This window comes from Neoarius graeffei, chromosome 14, assembly GCF_027579695.1.
Source record: "Neoarius graeffei isolate fNeoGra1 chromosome 14, fNeoGra1.pri, whole genome shotgun sequence".
Taxonomy (NCBI): Eukaryota; Metazoa; Chordata; class Actinopteri; order Siluriformes; family Ariidae; genus Neoarius; species Neoarius graeffei.
Genome location: NC_083582.1, coordinates 44,247,150 through 44,264,929, shown reverse-complemented (window position 1 = coordinate 44,264,929; position 17,780 = coordinate 44,247,150). Strand labels below are relative to the sequence as shown.

The 17,780-nt window shown below is 47.4% G+C and overlaps 1 pseudogene; it reads right to left on the bottom strand.

Annotated features, from left to right (window-relative positions):
- Positions 1-2,916: 2,916 nt before the first annotated feature.
- LOC132897596 (interferon-induced protein with tetratricopeptide repeats 5-like) lies at positions 2,917-4,738 on the bottom strand (annotated as a pseudogene).
- Between the last annotated feature and the right edge of the window lie 13,042 nt (positions 4,739-17,780).

Sequence of the window (17,780 nt, the reverse complement as noted above, 5' to 3'; positions counted from 1 at the left end):
TCCGCCATTTTGAAGGTCAAGCTAGCTAATGTCAACAACATAGTAGCTAGTATGTTACTGTAGCAATGTTTACGTTCAGTCATCTGTGGTTGGTAGAAGAGAGCAACTGGACTTGCTTGAAAAGTCTTGAAGACATTTCGCCTCTCGTCCGAAAGGCATCCTCAGTTCTGTCTGTCTAATAGGGAGTATCAAGTATTTATCCTCTCATGGATCATCATAGAATCCGAATCAGAATGCTGATGGCTGCATTGTAGGTGGCTGATATATGTCATAGACACCCACCTCTGTTCAGTGATGGTCGTTCCAGGTTGACACCTATTAGGATGTCTGAGGATGCAAATCCGCGGCATTATACTATTTATAGCCTACTCTAAGCGAGAAAATATCCCTTTGTCTCATTTCCACAATGACTGTACAGGATCCCTCAGGATTCTTGAGTCAAGTCAAGTCAACGTATAACTGAGGATGCCTTTCGGACGAGAGGCGAAACGTCTTCAAGACTTTTCAAGCAAGTCCAGTTGCTCTCTTCTACCAACCACAGATTACTATGTACCTGGATGACTGAGTATCTTTACAGATATGTTTCTACGCACTTTGGGATGAGTTCCCTTCGACTGGTGCGGGAGTATGAGAGGACTTCCAGAAAACTGGCAGACATTTTAGCCAGAGAGGATCGTTCATTTTTGTCAACCTGGAACAACCATCACTGAACAGAGGTGGGTGTCTATGACATCTATCAGCCACCTACAATGCAGCCATCAGCATTCTGATTCAGATTCTATGATGATCCATGAGAGGATAAATACTTGATACTCCCTATTAGACAGACAGAACTGAGGATGCCTTTCGGACGAGAGGCGAAACGTCTTCAAGACTTTTCAAGCAAGTCCAGTTGCTCTCTTCTACCAACCACAGATTACTATGTACCTGGATGACTGAGTATCTTCACAGATATGTTTATGTTCAGTCATTTGGATGACTGTTAAAACCTTTCAGTCTCAAGTTTTTCCTTTAATGTATTTACTAGTTTACTGTAATTATGATTCGGCAGCTATTTACACCGGATCCAGTGTAAATAGCTGCCGGAGCGCGCTCCGGCTTGCTCCCCCTCAAATTAAGCAACGCGCTCCGGCTTGCTCCTGGAGTGCTCCGGCCAAGGTTCCGGAGCGCGCTTCGGCTTGCTCCCGGAGTGCTCCGGCTGAGGTTCCGGAGCGCGCTCCGGCTTGCTCCCCCTCAAATTAAGCAGGGCACTCTGGTTTGCTCCCGGAGTGCTCCGGCCGAGGTTCCGGAGCGCGCTCCGGCTTGCTCCCCCTCAAATTAAGCAGCGCGCTCCGGCTTGCTCCCGGAGTGCTCCGGCCGAGGTTCCGGAGCGCGCTCCGGCTTGCTCCCGGAGTGCTCCGGCCGAGGTTCCGGAGCGCGTTCCGGCTTGCTCCCCCTCAAATTAAGCAGCGCACTCCGGCTTGCTCCCGGAGTGCTCCGGCCGAGGTTCCGGAGCGCGCTCCGGCTTGCTCCCCCTCAAATTAAGCAGCGCGCTCCGGCTTGCTCCTGGAGTGCGCTGCTTAATTTGAGGGGGAGCAAGCCGGAGCACGCTCCGGCAGCTATTCACACTGGATCCGGTGTAAATAGCTGCCGGATCATAATTACAGTAAACTAGTAAATACAGTAAAGGAAAAACTTGAGACTGAAAGGTTTTAACAGTCATCCAAATGACTGAACGTAAACATTGCTACAGTAACATACCAGCTGCTATGTTGTTGACATTAGCTAGTGCTAACAGCTAGCTGCTAGTACACTGCTACAACACAGACACCGACCCTAATAATACAGTTCTTGGTCATTGCCTGGTAACAGCAAATTTATAACGGGCCATGTCTTAACAGACTAAGAAGTTATTTCAATGACATTTAATAACATTTTGTTTATCCTGAGGACCGAAAGTAAATGAAAATGTGAACAAACCTTAGCTGTAATAAGATGGCGACCACCGGCTCCAGGGACGACCCACTGATGTAGGCATGTTACCCAGCCTGACACAAAATATTTGTAGGCATCCAAACTCTTATACGCTTTCAGATCAATACCTGTGTATAGCGATGGGTTTTTAACGACATAGGTATACAGATCATGTGGGCCGAAGTCAGGTAAAGACGAGGGCTTCGTGTACTTCCGTACGTCAGTGAACAATCCTGGTGGAAGCAGGTAAATGTCATTCTCTAAGCCTGCTAACCTCAATTTTTGCAAATACCTCTCCCCCTGCTCGCCCTGTAAATGCCCTACGTCGCTGGATAGTGAAGGTGTTTTCTGCATCTCGCTCCTTTTTCTTTTATGTTTTTCGTTTGTCGCCTTCCTCGCATTCAAACTGATTCGAGCCGTGACGTCCAAAATGGCAGCCTAACGATGCATCACATGACTTGGTCACGTGGGTGAAAAACCTCAATATTTGTTCTGCAGGAAAGAGATCAACACAGGTTATGATTTCTCACTTAAAAGTACTTTAATTTCCATAAGAAGAAAGTGATTTTTTCAAAACAAAGTGCAGGACAAACTTTAATAATAGAACATTAATAGGGAGTAAAGCAGTCATCTTCTTCCATTACTACATTTAATATTAATAGCATATTGAACTAATGATCTATTCATTATAACAGTAATCTTAATATCTTATCGTGTGTGTATGTATATATATATATATATATATATATATATATATATATATATATATACACACACACACACATATACATATATACACACACGTGTGTGTATATATGTGTGTGTGTGTGCGTGTGTATATATATGTATGTGTATATATATATATATATATAATGTATTTTAAATTCAGACAGTATACAGTCACTATTAACTCTCATGAATGTATAAATAATTGGCTATATATCAAACAGGATATTTGTAATATTACTGTAATGAAATCCGAAGTTCACAAAGATGACTGAGATAATCCTCATTGTCTTCACAGCTCAGCGCTTTCTCAAAGCACTCTATGGCTTGTTGCTTTTCTCCTTGTTCCTTATGAATGATTCCGAGTATTCCAAAGGCCTCTCCATCCTCTGGGTTGTTCTCAATTCTTCTCTTTGCAATCTTTTTCAGACTTTCAGCACTTTTCTTCCCATGATATGTCTTTGGATTTAAATTCAGACATTCAGTGTAGTGTTTGATGGCAGCTGGCTCACATTTCATACTGTACTGCTGGAATTCTGCATAACAGAGATGAACATACTGGCAGTTCTCATTTCTTTCTTTAGCTGTCTGAAATGCATTCCGGAACATTTCTTCTGCTCTCTGCATATCCTGCTTCACCCCATACTGGAGGGCCAGATTACTCACAGCAAGGATGAAACCAGTCTTCAGTTTGGTTGCCATCTCCAAGTGGTAGATGCACTGCTCTTGAGCTTGCTTAATTTCAGCACCTGTTCTGTGGTGGCTTCCTGCAAACCTCAGATTCTGGATCTTTTGCTTATAGCAAAGCCCCAGCTGATAGTGTATAAAGGCTGCATTGGTCACTTTCTCTAATGCTGTCTTTAGGAGGGCAATAGACCTGTCCACAGACCCTTGATTCCGCAAAAACTTTGCAACATATCGAAGCACATGTGGATGTTCTGGAGAGCTCTCTAAGGCTTGCTCCACTAGGCTCTCTGCCTCGTTGTACTTCTTGTCAACAGTCAATCTAAGTGCAAGCAGAACCTTAAGAACATCATCGTCTGGGTTCGTGGCTATGGCCCATCTAAGCTGATCAGTTGAATTTTCAGTTGAAGTTTCAGTTGACACCGCTGAATTTTGGAGATTATACTCCAGCCGATACAGAGCAATAGCAAGGCCGGCATTCCATTCAGGGTCCTCTGGTTCCAGCTCCAGGGCCTTCTTGAAGCACTTTTTCGCCTATTCATAATATTTCTGAGAAAACTTAAGGAATGTCCATCCTTTTTCTCCAAGCACCTCAGCATATGGGACAGATGGATATTTCACTTTAATCTCGCTCAGCTTATTCAAGTAGCTTTCACACTCTGTGAAATTACCCATGTGATAGTATAACCATGCAAGGTCTCCATAAGCAACAACAAACAACTTGTCACAGTCATTTCCACGAGACTTAGTGAGCTCTACAGATCTCTCAAAGTTGCTGAGAGCCTCAGTATTGGAGCCAAGAAGAAATTTCACAAATCCCTTTTAGCTGTGTGCACGTGCAGCTCCTGTCTCCCCTCCAAGATCCAGGTTAAGCTGTTCTTCTATCCTGTTCAGAAGGTCAATGAGATCTACATCATTTTTGTTCAGAGCCCAGGTAAAATGGCATTCCAGCTGAAGAAGTCTGGTTTTGAAAAATGTGTCTTGTGTTGAACTAGTAGAGAAAGAAATAACTGAGTCATATGCATGAATGAAACTCACTAAAATAGTATAATTCTCAGAGAAAAACAAAAAACAATATAAACCTTTTATATCAATAAAGTACATGTAAACAATTCCTCTGTGGAACAAGAGTGGTTCATAAGGTCCAATTATGTACCTTCAATTATTTTTGTAACATTAATTCATATTAGGTTAGAAATACAGACTAAAGGTAGAAAAAAAATGTACCCTTATGGGTGCTTTCAGTGAAAGGAAGGTTTAGTATTCAGGCAGAATGACAGCATTTATCTCATTGTGTTCAGTCTCTGTGTATCTCACACTGTGAAAACAGATCAGGGAGACTACAGTGATAGAAGCGATTTAAATCCACACCCATTTGTTCAGGAAAGGAAACCGAAAATATTTTCTTTTCAAATGCAGCCTCAACTCTTTGGATGACATCAGCAAATAACAATGTAAACATCTCATCTCATTATCTCTAGCCGCTTTATCCTGTTCTACAGGGTCACACGCAAGCTGGAGCCTATCCCAGCTGACTACGGGCGAAAGGCGGGGTACACCCTGGACAAGTTGCCAGGTCATCACAGGGCTGACACATAGACACAGACAACTATTCACACTCACATTCACACCTACGGTCAATTTAGAGTCACCAGTTAACCTAACCTGCATGTCTTTGGACTGTGGGGGAAACTGGAGCACCCGGAAGAAACGCACGCGGACACGGGGAGAACATGCAAACTCCACACAGAAAGGCCCTCGCCGGCCACGGGGCTCGAACGCCGACCTTCTTGCTGTGAGGCGACAGCGCTAACCACTACACCACCGTGCCGCCCCAATGTAAACATCTGGATTGAAATTGTAAATGAAGTTACTGAGTCTCAAATATCAAATCATACTCATTCTTAAAAACATAATTTACAAAACAGCACATTGTGCATTATGCAGTATTAAACAGAAGCAGAAGATAATAATCTCCTTTCTTTAACTTTCGTTTCCTTTTCTCTGCCCATAGCACTATACTGGAGTCACAGAACATAAATAAACAAACAAATCCAAAAATAAAGGCAGAAATAAACATTAAAAAAAGAAAAGAAAATGTTTTGAAAGTTTTGGACAGATGTACTGTACTTACAGTGGGGAAAATAAGTATTGGACATACTGCCGATTTTGAAAGTTTTCCCACTTACAAAGAATGGAGAGGTCTGTAATTTTTATCATAGGTAAACTTCAACTATGAGAGACAGAATCTAAAAAAAAAATCCAGAAAATCACATTGTATGATTTTTAAATATTTAATTTGCATTTTATTGCATGAAATAAGTATTTGATGCTGGTACCAACCAGCAAGAATTCTGGCTCTCACAGACCTGTTAGTTTTTCTTTAAGAGCTCTCCTATTCTCCACTCATTACCTGTATTAATTGTACCTGTTTGAACTCATTATCTGTATAAAAGACACCTGTTCACACACTCAATCAATCAGACTCCAACCTCTCCACCATGGGCAAGACCAAAGAGCTGTCTAAGGACACCAGGGACAAAATTGTAGACCTGCACAAGGCTGGGATGGGCTACAGGACAATAGGCAAGCAGCTTGGTGAGAAGGCAACAACTGTTGGCGCAATTATTAGAAAATGGAAGAAACTCCAAGACGACTGTCAGTCTCCCTCAGTCTGGGGCTCCATGCAAGATATCGCCTTGTGAGGTATCAGTGATCATGAGAAAGGTGAGGGATCAGCCCAGAACTACATGGGAGAACCTGGTCAATGACCTGAAGAGAGCTGGGACCACAGTCTCAAAGATTACCATTAGTAACACACTACACCATTATGGATTAAAATCCTGCAGTGCACGCAAGGTCCCCCTGCTCAAGCCAGCACATGTCCAGGCCCATCTGAAGTTTGCCAATGACCATCTGGATGATCCAGAGGAGGCATGGGAGAAGGTCATGTGGTCAGATGAGACCAAAATACAACCCCGGTTCCAAAAAAGTTGGGACAAAGTACAAATTGTAAATAAAAACGGAATGCAATGATGTGGAAGTTTCAAAATTCCATATTTTATTCAGAATAGAACATAGATGACATATCAAATGTTTAAACTGAGAAAATGTATCATTTAAAGAGAAAAATTAGGTGATTTTAAATTTCATGACAACAACACATCTCAAAAAAGTTGGGACAAGGCCATGTTTCCCACTGTGAGACATCCCCTTTTCTCTTTACAACAGTCTGTAAACGTCTGGGGACTGAGGAGACAAGTTGCTCAAGTTTAGGGATAGGAATGTTAACCCATTCTTGTCTAATGTAGGATTCTAGTTGCTCAACTGTCTAGGTCTTTTTTGTCGTATCTTCCGTTTTATGATGCGCCAAATGTTTTCTATGGGTGAAAGATCTGGACTGCAGGCTAGCCAGTTCAGTACCCGGACCCTTCTTCTACGCAGCCATGATGCTGTAATTGATGCAGTATGTGGTTTGGCATTGTCATGTTGGAAAATGCAAGGTCTTCCCTGAAAGAGACGTCGTCTGGATGGGAGCATATGTTGCTCTAGAACCTGGATATACCTTTCAGCATTGATGGTGTCTTTCCAGATGTGTAAGCTGCCCATGCCACACACACTAATGCAACCCCATACCATCAGAGATGCAGGCTTCTGAACTGAGCGCTGATATCAACTCGGGTCATCCTTCTCCTCTTTAGTCCGAATGACACGGCGTCCCTGATTTCCATAAAGAACTTCAAATTTTGATTCGTCTGACCACAGAACAGTTTTCCACTTCGCCACAGTCCATTTTAAACGAGCCTTGGCCCAGAGAAGACGTCTGTGCTTCTGGATCATGTTTAGATACGGCTTCTTCTTTGAACTATAGAGTTTTAGCTGGCAACAGCGGATGGCACGGTGAATTTTGTTCACAGATGATGTTCTCTGGAAATATTCCTGAGCCCATTTTGTGATTTCCAATACAGAAGCATGCCTGTATGTGATGCAGTGCCGTCTAAGGGCCCGAAGATCACGGGCACCCGGTATGGTTTTCCGGCCTTGACCCTTACGCACAGAGATTCTTCCAGATTCTCTGAATCTTTTGATGATATTATGCACTGTAGATGATGACATGTTCAAACTCTTTGCAATTTTACACTGTCGAACTCCTTTCTGATATTGCTCCACTATTTGTCGGTGCAGAATTGGGGGGATTGGTGATCCTCTTCCCATCTTTACTTCTGAGAGCCGCTGCCACTCCAAGATGCTCTTTTTATACCCAGTCATGTTAATGACCTATTGCCAATTGACCTAATGAGTTGCAGTTTGGTCCTCCAGCTGTTCCTTTTTTGTACCTTTAACTTTTCCAGCCTCTTATTGCCCCTGTCCCAACTTTTTTGAGATGTGTTGCTGTCATGAAATTTCAAATGAGCCAATATTTGGCATGAAATTTCAAAATGTCTCACTTTCGACATTTGATATGTTGTCTATGTTCTATTGTGAATACAATATCAGTTTTAGAGATTTGTAAATTATTGCATTCCGTTTTTATTTACAATATGTACTTTGTCCCAACTTTTTTGGAATCGGGATTGTAGAGCCCCCATCATTGTGCATTTTGTTGCAGACATATGAAAACTCTGCATTCACACACACACACACACACTGCAGACACAGGAAAGCTAAGATGACTTAAGATTACAGCGTGAGATAGAGATAAGGAGGAGACATATGTATAGTTTTGTACATATATAAATGTACATTTTCACACCACACACACACACACACACACACACACACACAGTCTTTGTCTATCTCTCATCCGTCAAGCAGTCATGGCATTTGCAACATGCACATCATCTTTGAATATTTGATGAGTATATGACATGTGACTGTTTTGTTGGGTGGTGGAATGTCCTGGGTTGCGGAACCACACGTGCGAGGGCCCGTCAAGGCAGCTAGCGGCTTTAATATATCTATTTATTTTTACACTCTGTACAGCACTTTGGTCAGTGTAAACTGTGTTTAAATGTGCTTTAGAAATAAATTTTCCTTCCTTCCTTCCTTTCTGTGTGGAGTTTGCATGTTCTCGCCGTGTCTCTTTCCATGTTTCCTCCAGGTGTTCTGGTTTCCCCCCACAGTCCAAAGACATGCAGGTTAGGCTAGTTGGTGGCTCGAAATTGACCGTAGGTGTGAATGTAAGTGTGAATGGTTGTTTATCTCTATTACCCTGTCCACACTAGGGATTTTGTACCGATACGATACGACTTTCGTACCGCAACACCTGTCCACACTAGCAACTATACCGGTACTGTAGCGGTATAACTGTATCAGTACGAAACCCACAAATGTATGGGTTTCGTACCGGTACAGTATCGGTACTGTAGCGCTTCGCTGTAGTGTGGACAGATGAAGAGGTTCTTTTCCAGATGTGTAAGCTGCCCATGCCACACGCACTAATACAACCCCATACCATCAGAGATGCAGGCTTCTGAACTGAGCGCTGATAACAACTTGGGTGGTCCTTCTCCTCTTTAGTCCGAATGACACGGCGTCCCTGATTTCCATAAAGAACTTCAAATTTTGATTCGTCTGACCACAGAACAGTTTTCCACTTTGCCACAGTCCATTTTAAATGAGCCTTGGCCCAGAGAAGACGTTTGCGCTTCTGGATCATGTTTAGATACAGCTTCTTCTTTGAACTGTAGAGTTTTAGCTGGCAACGGCGGATGACACGGTGAATTGTGTTCACAGATAATGTTCTCTGGAAATATTCCTGAGCTCATTTTGTGATTTCCAATACAGAAGCATGCCTGTATGTGATGCAGTGCCGTCTAAGGGCCCGAAGATCACGGGCACCCGGTATGGTTTTCCGGCCTTGACCCTTACGCACAGAGATTCTTCCAGATTCTCTGAATCTTTTGATGATCTTATGCACTTTAGATGATGATATGTTCAAACTCTTTGCAATTTTACACTGTCGAACTCCTTTCTGATATTGCTCCACTATTTGTCGGCGCAGAATTAGGGGGATTGGTGATCCTCTTCCCAGCTTTACTTCTGAGAGCCGCTGCCACTCCAAGATGCTCTTTTTATACCCAGTCATGTTAATGACCTATGGCCAATTGACCTAATGAGTTGCAAATTGGTCCTCCAGCTGTTCCTTTTTTGTACCTTTAACTTTTCCAGCCTCTTATTGCCCCTGTCCCAACTTTTTTGAGATGTGTTGCTGTCATGAAATTTCATATGAGACAGTATTTGGCATGAAATTTCAAAATGTCTCACTTTCGATATTTGATATGTTGTCTATGTTCTATTGTGAATACAATATCAGTTTTTGAGATTTGTAAATTATTGCATTCCGTTTTTATTTGCAATTTGTACTTTGTCCCAACTTTTTTGGAATCGGGGTTGTAATCTCCTTTCTTTAACTTTTAGTTTTCATTTCTCCACCCACAGCACCATACTGGAGTCACGGGAGTGCCAAAAAAAAGAACAACCCTGCAAAAACAAAAATAAGAAAAATTTTTGAAAAAATATCAGGAAATTAATTAAAATAAAAGAATATGAAAATAAAGGCAGAAATTTGTACTTTGTCCCAACTTTTTTGGAATCGGGGTTGTGTGTGTATGTATATGTGTGTTTATATTGTTTATTTCAGTTATTCTATTTTTATTTATTGCATTGCCTGTTTGCACTGTGGGTCAGAGCGGACTGAAATTTCATCTGTGCTGTATGTCGAGCATGTATAGCATATTTGACAATAAAGTTGACTTGACTTGACTCAAGAATCCTGAGGGATCCTGTACAGTCATTGTGGAAATGAGACAAAGGGATATTTTCTCGCTTAGAGTAGGCTATAAATAGTATAATGCCGCGGATGGCAGGCTAATGTGGCCTACCGGTGCACTGTCCAGTAATTGTTACCTATATCCACTAGGGAGGGCGGTTTAATTATTCTTCAAAAGGGCTCTTATTTAGTATTATGACGAAAGTAAGAATTTATCATAATTACCAGGATAAATCATTTGGGAGTGAGTCTTGTTGAGGTCCGGGGTCACCGCGATCAGAGTCGGCCGAGTCGCTGTCCGATTCCGAAGCCGCACAGTCAAACCAGTGAACCACGTTCACTGATTGCTTTGCAATGGCCATAGGTTCATACATATATGGTTTCACCTCTCGATATTTAATTTGGAGAATTCCTACTTCAAAATCGCTATCGCTTTCAGACATTTTACACAACCTCTCACGACCAAAGTCCGTACACGTGTGCTTGGTTCGCAGGTAAACACAGAACTGCTCCCGGTCTGTTTGGCTCAAATGACGTCACGACGATGGTTCACTGGCAGTGAAAGTGCGCATAAGTGAGATGTAAACAAACCTTTGGAAATTGGGCAAAACAGTATATTTTAACTGTTTTATTCCATTTTAGGGTGCAAATTAGACACTAGGCAGATTGAATTCGCTTTTTGGGTTGTTCTAGACAATAAAGTTGATATTCCACGTTTCACCCCCGACCGTTGCCTATGACCTTTAAAACCGGTGACAGCTGTGATGTCACGCACTCAGGGCTGGCTCAGTGGGGGCAGTTCGATTGCCAACTTCGTGGTTGATTTTTAACTCTCAAAAGTATATTTTTATTCCCATTTTACAGCATGCAAGAGTAAAGGATGGAGATACTATCCACTCAGAAATTTATTTAAAAATAAAGGCTCTGCATATCTCCTTTCAGCACAAAGTGTCCTGTTCACTTTCATTTCCACATTACTCATGTCTGTGTGTATATCCACTCTCAACACATTCATTATTCCTGAATGCATTGTATAAGTGTCTTGTATTAAGCCATCAGGGTACAATATGTGAGCATGTACAACTTGACAGACAGCTGTGTTTATTAGACGTCCATATTTCATAACCAGGTGTGTCTACCTGTTTATCTAGTTTTTTTTTAACAGCTGTATTTGCTCCTACAAAATGAAAAAGGAAAAAGAGAAGAAACACATTTAGTTGCAGTTGTATCTAACGTGTTATTTAGTCTATGGCTATTGAGGTATTTCACCTGACGTCACAGGGTCACGTGACGCCCCGGTGTCCACCATTTTGAAGGTCAAGCTAGCTAATGTCAACAACATAGTAGCTGGTATGTTACTGTAGCAATGTTTACGTTCAGTCATTTGGATGACCGTTAAAACCTTTCAGTCTCAAGTTTTTCCTTTACTGTATTTACTAGTTTACTGTAATTATGATTCGGCAGCTATTTACACTGGATCCAGTGTAAATAGCTGCCGGAGCGCGCTCCGGCTTGCTCCCCCTCAAATTAAGCAGCGTGCTCCGGCTTGCTCCCGGAGTGCTCCGGCCTGCTCCCGGAGTGCTCCGGCCGAGGTTCCGGAACGCGCTCCGGCCGAGGTTCCGGAACGCGCTCCGGCTTGCTCCCCCTCAAATTAAGCAGCGCACTCCGGCTTGCTCCCGGAGTGCTCCGGTCAAGGTTCCGGAGCGCGCTCCGGCTTGCTCCCCCTCAAATCCGGAACCTCGGCCGGAGCACTCCGGGAGCAAGCCGGAGCGCGCTGCTTAATTTGAGGGGGAGCAAGCCGGAGCGCGCTCTGGCAGCTATTTACACTGGATCCGGTGTAAATAGCTGCCGGATCATTATTACAGTAAACTAGTAAATACAGTAAAGGAAAAACTTGAGACTGAAAGGTTTTAACAGTCATCCAAATGACTGAACGTAAATATTGCTACAGTAACATACCAGCTATGATGTTGTTGACATTAGCTAGTGCTAACAGCTAGCTGCTAGTACACTGCTACAACACAGACACCGACCCTAATAATACAGTTCTTGGTCATTGCCTGGTAACAGCAAATTTATAACGGGCCATGTCTCAACAGACTAAGAAGTTATTTCAATGACATTTAATAACATTTTGTTTATCCTGAGGACCGAAAGTAAATGAAAACGTGAACAAACCTTAGCTATAATAAGATGGCGACCACCGGCACCAGGGACGACCCGCTGATGTAGGCATGTTACCCAGCCTGACACAAAATATTTGTAGGCATCCAAACTCTTATATGCTTTCAGATCAATACCTGTGTTTGGCGATGGGTTTTTAACGACATAGGTATACAGATCATGTGGGCCGAAGTCAGGTAAAGACGAGGGCTTTGTGTACTTCCGGACGTCAGTGAACAATCCTGGTAGAAGCAGGTAAACGTCGTTCTCTAAGCCTGCTAACCTCAATTTTTGCAAATAACTCTCCCTCTGCTCGCCCTGTAAATGCCCTACGTCGCTGGATAGTGAAGGTGTGTGGCAGCGGGGGCGTGGTCAAGCGCCGGTCTGTGACAGGAGGGCGGAGTTGGGGAAGGTAAGTGGCAGAATCGCTTCACCTGAGTGTGATTAATCTATGTTTTGTGTGTGTTCTCCCCAGTAAACCGGGCTATTTAAGGAGGGAGAGCGAGAGCAGAGGAGCTCTCTCTACAACCCGAGGACCGGAATGTGTGTGTGTGTGACTGAGAGAGAGAAACGCTTCCGCTGAAAAGTGCGAATAAAAGAGTTTTGCGAACTCAGTCTCTGTCCTGCCGTCCTCTGTGCTCCACCCACATCTCGAGAACCTTTACAGTGGTGCCGAAACCCGGGATCGTGGAGCACCTGTCCTGCAGCCCCATGGAATCCTCCCTGTTCGCGGACTTGATCCACGCCCTCGCCACGGCTCAGCAGAGCCAGCACCAGGCACTCGTCACGCTCCGGAAGGAGCAGGAGCAGCGCTTCGAAGCCCTGGTGCTGGCTCAACAGGAAGACCGAGAGGCGTTCCGGCGCCTCCTCGCGTCGGCGGGGTCCACCAGCGCACCGGCCGCGGGCCCGTCTCCCATCACCTTGACTAAGATGGGCCCGCAGGACGACCCCGAGGCATTCATCGCGTTGTTCGAACAGGTCGCCGAAGCCTCGGGGTGGCCGATGGAGCAGCGCGCGGCGCGCCTCCTCCCCCTCCTGACGGGAGAGGCGCAGTTAGCCGCACTACAGCTCCCCGCCGACCACCGGCTGGCCTACGCCGACCTTCGCCGGGCTGTCCTCCAGCGCGTGGGGCGCACGCCGGAGCAGCAGCGCCAGCGCTTCCGCGCGCTGCGAATGGAGGAAGTCGGCAGCCCATTCGCGTTCGGCCAGCAGCTCCGGGACGCCTGCTGGCGGTGGCTGAGGGCCGAAGATCGCGACGCCGAGGGGATCATCGACCAGGTGGCGCTGGAACAATTCATCGCCCGCCTACCCGCCGGAACCGCGGAGTGGGTCCAGTGCCACCGCCCGGCGTCGCTGGATCAGGCCGTAGGACTGGCGGAGGATCATCTGGCGGCTGTCCCGGCGGCAGGACAACGGCTGTCATCTTCTTCTCTCTCCTCTTCTCTCTCTCTCTCTCTCTTCCCCCTCCTCCCGTGTCCCGTCCTCGCCCCATTCCCCCACCACGGAGGCGGGGGCCGGCTCCACCCCAGCCGGCTCGCCGCACCCGTGGTGCCCTCCCGTTTCTCCCTTCTGTGTCTGTCTCTCCCCCCCCTCAGGTGAGTGACCCTCAAACCACAGCTGCAGAGGGGAGGCCCGGGCCGGTTTGCTGGCGCTGCGGGGAACCGGGCCACCTGCAGCAACAGTGTGTCGCGATGGAGGTGGGGGCGGTGGTGCGGATCCCCGACGCGCCAGAGGCTGCCCTCGATCAGGCCGGAGCATATCGCATACCGGTAAGTGTACAAGGGGTGACATATCAGGCGTTGGTGGATTCGGGTTGCAACCAGACCTCGATCCGCCAAAGCCTGGTGCAAGACGAGGCATTGGGGGGAGCACAAGGGGTGAAGGTGTTGTGTGTGCACGGGGATGTTCACTGCTACCCGTTGGTGTCGGTCCACATACATTTCAGAGGGGACAAATCCATAGTAAAGGCGGCGGTTAATCCTCGCCTTACCCACTCTTTGATCTTGGGGACTGATTGGCCGGGATTCCGGGGGTTGATGGCACACCTAGTAAAGAGTGGGTCCTGCCGGTTAGCGGGGGGGGGTCCCGGTGTCGTTTTGGCTGGAGCTGCGGTCGCAGAGCCGTCTACGTCATCTCCGCGACAGAGTGAGGAGCCCCCGGCCCCTCCTCTTTCTATTGGGGAATCCCTCGCGGATTTCCCACTGGAACAATCGCGAGACGAAACTCTGCGACACGCGTTTGACCAAGTGAGAGTAATCGATGGTCAAACGCTCCAGCCGAACGCCACCCCGACCTTCCCCTATTTTTCCATTTTAAAGGATAGGTTGTACCGAGTGACGCAGGACACTCAGACGAAGGAACGTGTCACCCAGTTGTTAATTCCAAAGAGCCGCCGGGAATTGGTATTCCAGGCGGCTCACTTTAATCCCATGGCGGGACACCTCGGGCAGGATAAAACACTCGCCCGGATAATGGCCCGGTTCTATTGGCCGGGGATTCGCGGCGACGTCCGTAAGTGGTGTACGGCGTGCCGCGAATGCCAGTTAGTAAATCCCGCGGCCATTCCAAAAGCGCCTTTGCGCCCCCTACCATTAATCGAGACCCCGTTTGAAAGAATTGGGATGGATCTCGTCGGGCCATTAGATCGGTCAACACGAGGGTACCGCTTTATATTGGTTCTGGTGGACTATGCAACGCGATACCCGGAGGCGGTGCCTCTTCGCAATATCTCCGCACGTAGTATTGCAGAGGCCCTCTTCCACGTCATCTCCCGGGTCGGAATCCCGAAAGAGATTCTGACTGACCAAGGCACCTCGTTTATGTCACGAACACTGGCTGAACTGTATGGGCTACTGGGTATTAAGCCGATCCGCACCAGCGTGTATCACCCACAGACGGACGGTTTAGTCGAACGGTTCAACCGCACCCTCAAGAATATTATCAAAAAATTCGTAAGTGAGGACGCACGTAACTGGGATAAGTGGCTCGAACCCTTGTTGTTTGCAGTGCGAGAGGTCCCCCAAGCCTCCACGGGGTTCTCCCCGTTTGAATTATTGTATGGGCGTAAGCCGCGCGGCATCTTAGATGTACTGCGGGAAAATTGGGAGGAGGGACCTTCACAGAGCAAAAATGAAATTCAATACGTTATGGATCTGCGCGCAAAACTCCACACACTCACCCACTTAACTCAGGAGAATTTGCGGCAGGCCCAGGAACGGCAAACCCGCCTGTACAACAAGGGCACGCGCCTTAGAGAGTTCACTCCGGGAGATAAGGTACTCGTCCTGCTGCCCACGTCGAGCTCCAAATTAATCGCCAAGTGGCAAGGGCCCTTCGAGGTCACACGGCGAGTCGGGGACGTCGACTATGAGGTTAGGCGAACGGACAGGGAGGGGGCGCTACAGATCTACCACCTCAATCTGCTGAAGCTCTGGAACGAGGAGGTCCCCGTGGCGTTGGTGTCGGTAGTTCCGGAGAAGGCGGAGCTGGGGCCGGAGGTCCAAAAAGGGTCATTGGCATCTCGCACCTCTCCGGTCCCCTGTGGAGACCACCTCTCCCCGACCCAACTCACGGAGGTCGCCCAGTTGCAGGCCGAGTTTTCGGATGTGTTCTCGCCCCTGCCCGGTCGCACCAATCTCATAGAACACCACATAGAGACGCCCCCGGGGGTGGTAGTGCGTAGCCGTCCTTATAGATTACCCGAACACAAAAAAAAGGTGGTTCGGGAAGAACTTCAGGCCATGCTCGAAATGGGCATCGTCGAGGAGTCCCACAGTGAATGGAGCAGCCCGGTGGTCTTGGTTCCCAAGGCCGACGGCTCGGTCCGGTTCTGTGTGGACTATAGAAAAGTCAACGCGGTGTCTAAATTCGACGCGTACCCAATGCCTCGTATTGATGAGCTGCTCGATCGACTAGGCACGGCTCGCTTTTACTCGACACTGGATTTGACGAAGGGATATTGGCAGATCCCCTTGACTCCATTATCCCGGGAAAAAACGGCCTTTTCCACACCGTTCGGCTTACACCAGTTCGTCACACTTCCGTTTGGGCTGTTTGGGGCGCCCGCTACGTTTCAGCGGCTGATGGACCGGGTCCTCCGGCCCCACGCCACCTATGCGGCCGCGTACTTGGATGACATCATCATTTATAGTAATGACTGGCAGCGGCACCTGCAACACCTGAGGGCCGTCCTTAGGTCGCTGAGGCGGGCGGGGCTCACTGCCAACCCGAAGAAGTGTGCGATTGGGCGGGTGGAAGTACGGTATCTGGGCTTCCACTTGGGTAACGGGCAGGTGCGTCCCCAAATTAATAAGACCGCAGCGATTGCGGCCTGCCCGAGGCCCAAGACCAAAAAGGGGGTGAGACAGTTCCTGGGGCTGGCTGGCTATTATCGTAGGTTTATACCTAATTATTCGGACGTCACCAGCCCGCTGACTGACCTCACTAAAAAGGGGGCGCCAGATCCGGTCCAGTGGACGGAGCAGTGCCAGCAGGCTTTCTCTGAGGTAAAGGCTGCACTGTGTGGGGGGCCACTGTTACACTCCCCTGACTTCTCTCTCCCTTTTTTGTTACAGACGGATGCGTCGGACAGAGGGCTGGGGGCCGTTTTGTCCCAGCAGGTGGGGGGAGAGGATCGCCCAGTATTATACATCAGTCGGAAGCTGTCGGTGCGTGAGGGGCGCTACAGCACTATCGAAAAAGAGTGTCTGGCGATCAAGTGGGCGGTCCTCGCCCTCCGTTACTACCTGCTGGGGCGCTCTTTCACCCTCTGTTCGGACCACGCGCCCCTCCAGTGGCTCCACCGCATGAAGGATGCCAACGCGCGGATCACCCGTTGGTATCTAGCGCTCCAACCTTTCAACTTCAAGGTGGTCCACAGGCCGGGGGCGCAGATGGTCGTTGCGGACTTCCTCTCCCGTCAAGGGGGGGGGGGGTCGGCTGCGGGCCGGACGGGCGCCCGGCCTGAGTCGGGCGGTGGGGGTATGTGGCAGCGGGGGCGTGGTCAAGCGCCGGTCTGTGACAGGAGGGCGGAGTTGGGGAAGGTAAGTGGCAGAATCGCTTCACCTGAGTGTGATTAATCTATGTTTTGTGTGTGTTCTCCCCAGTAAACCGGGCTATTTAAGGAGGGAGAGCGAGAGCAGAGGAGCTCTCTCTACAACCCGAGGACCGGAATGTGTGTGTGTGTGACTGAGAGAGAGAAACGCTTCCGCTGAAAAGTGCGAATAAAAGAGTTTTGCGAACTCAGTCTCTGTCCTGCCGTCCTCTGTGCTCCACCCACATCTCGAGAACCTTTACAAGGTGTTTTCTGCATCTCGCTCCTTTTTCTTTTATGTTTTTCGTTTGTCGCCTTCCTCGCTTTCAAACCGATTCGAGCCGTGACGTCCAAAATGGCAGCCTAACGATGCATCACATGACTTGGTCACGTGGGTGAAAAACCTCAATATTTGTTCTGCAGGAAAGAGATCAACACAGGTTATGATTT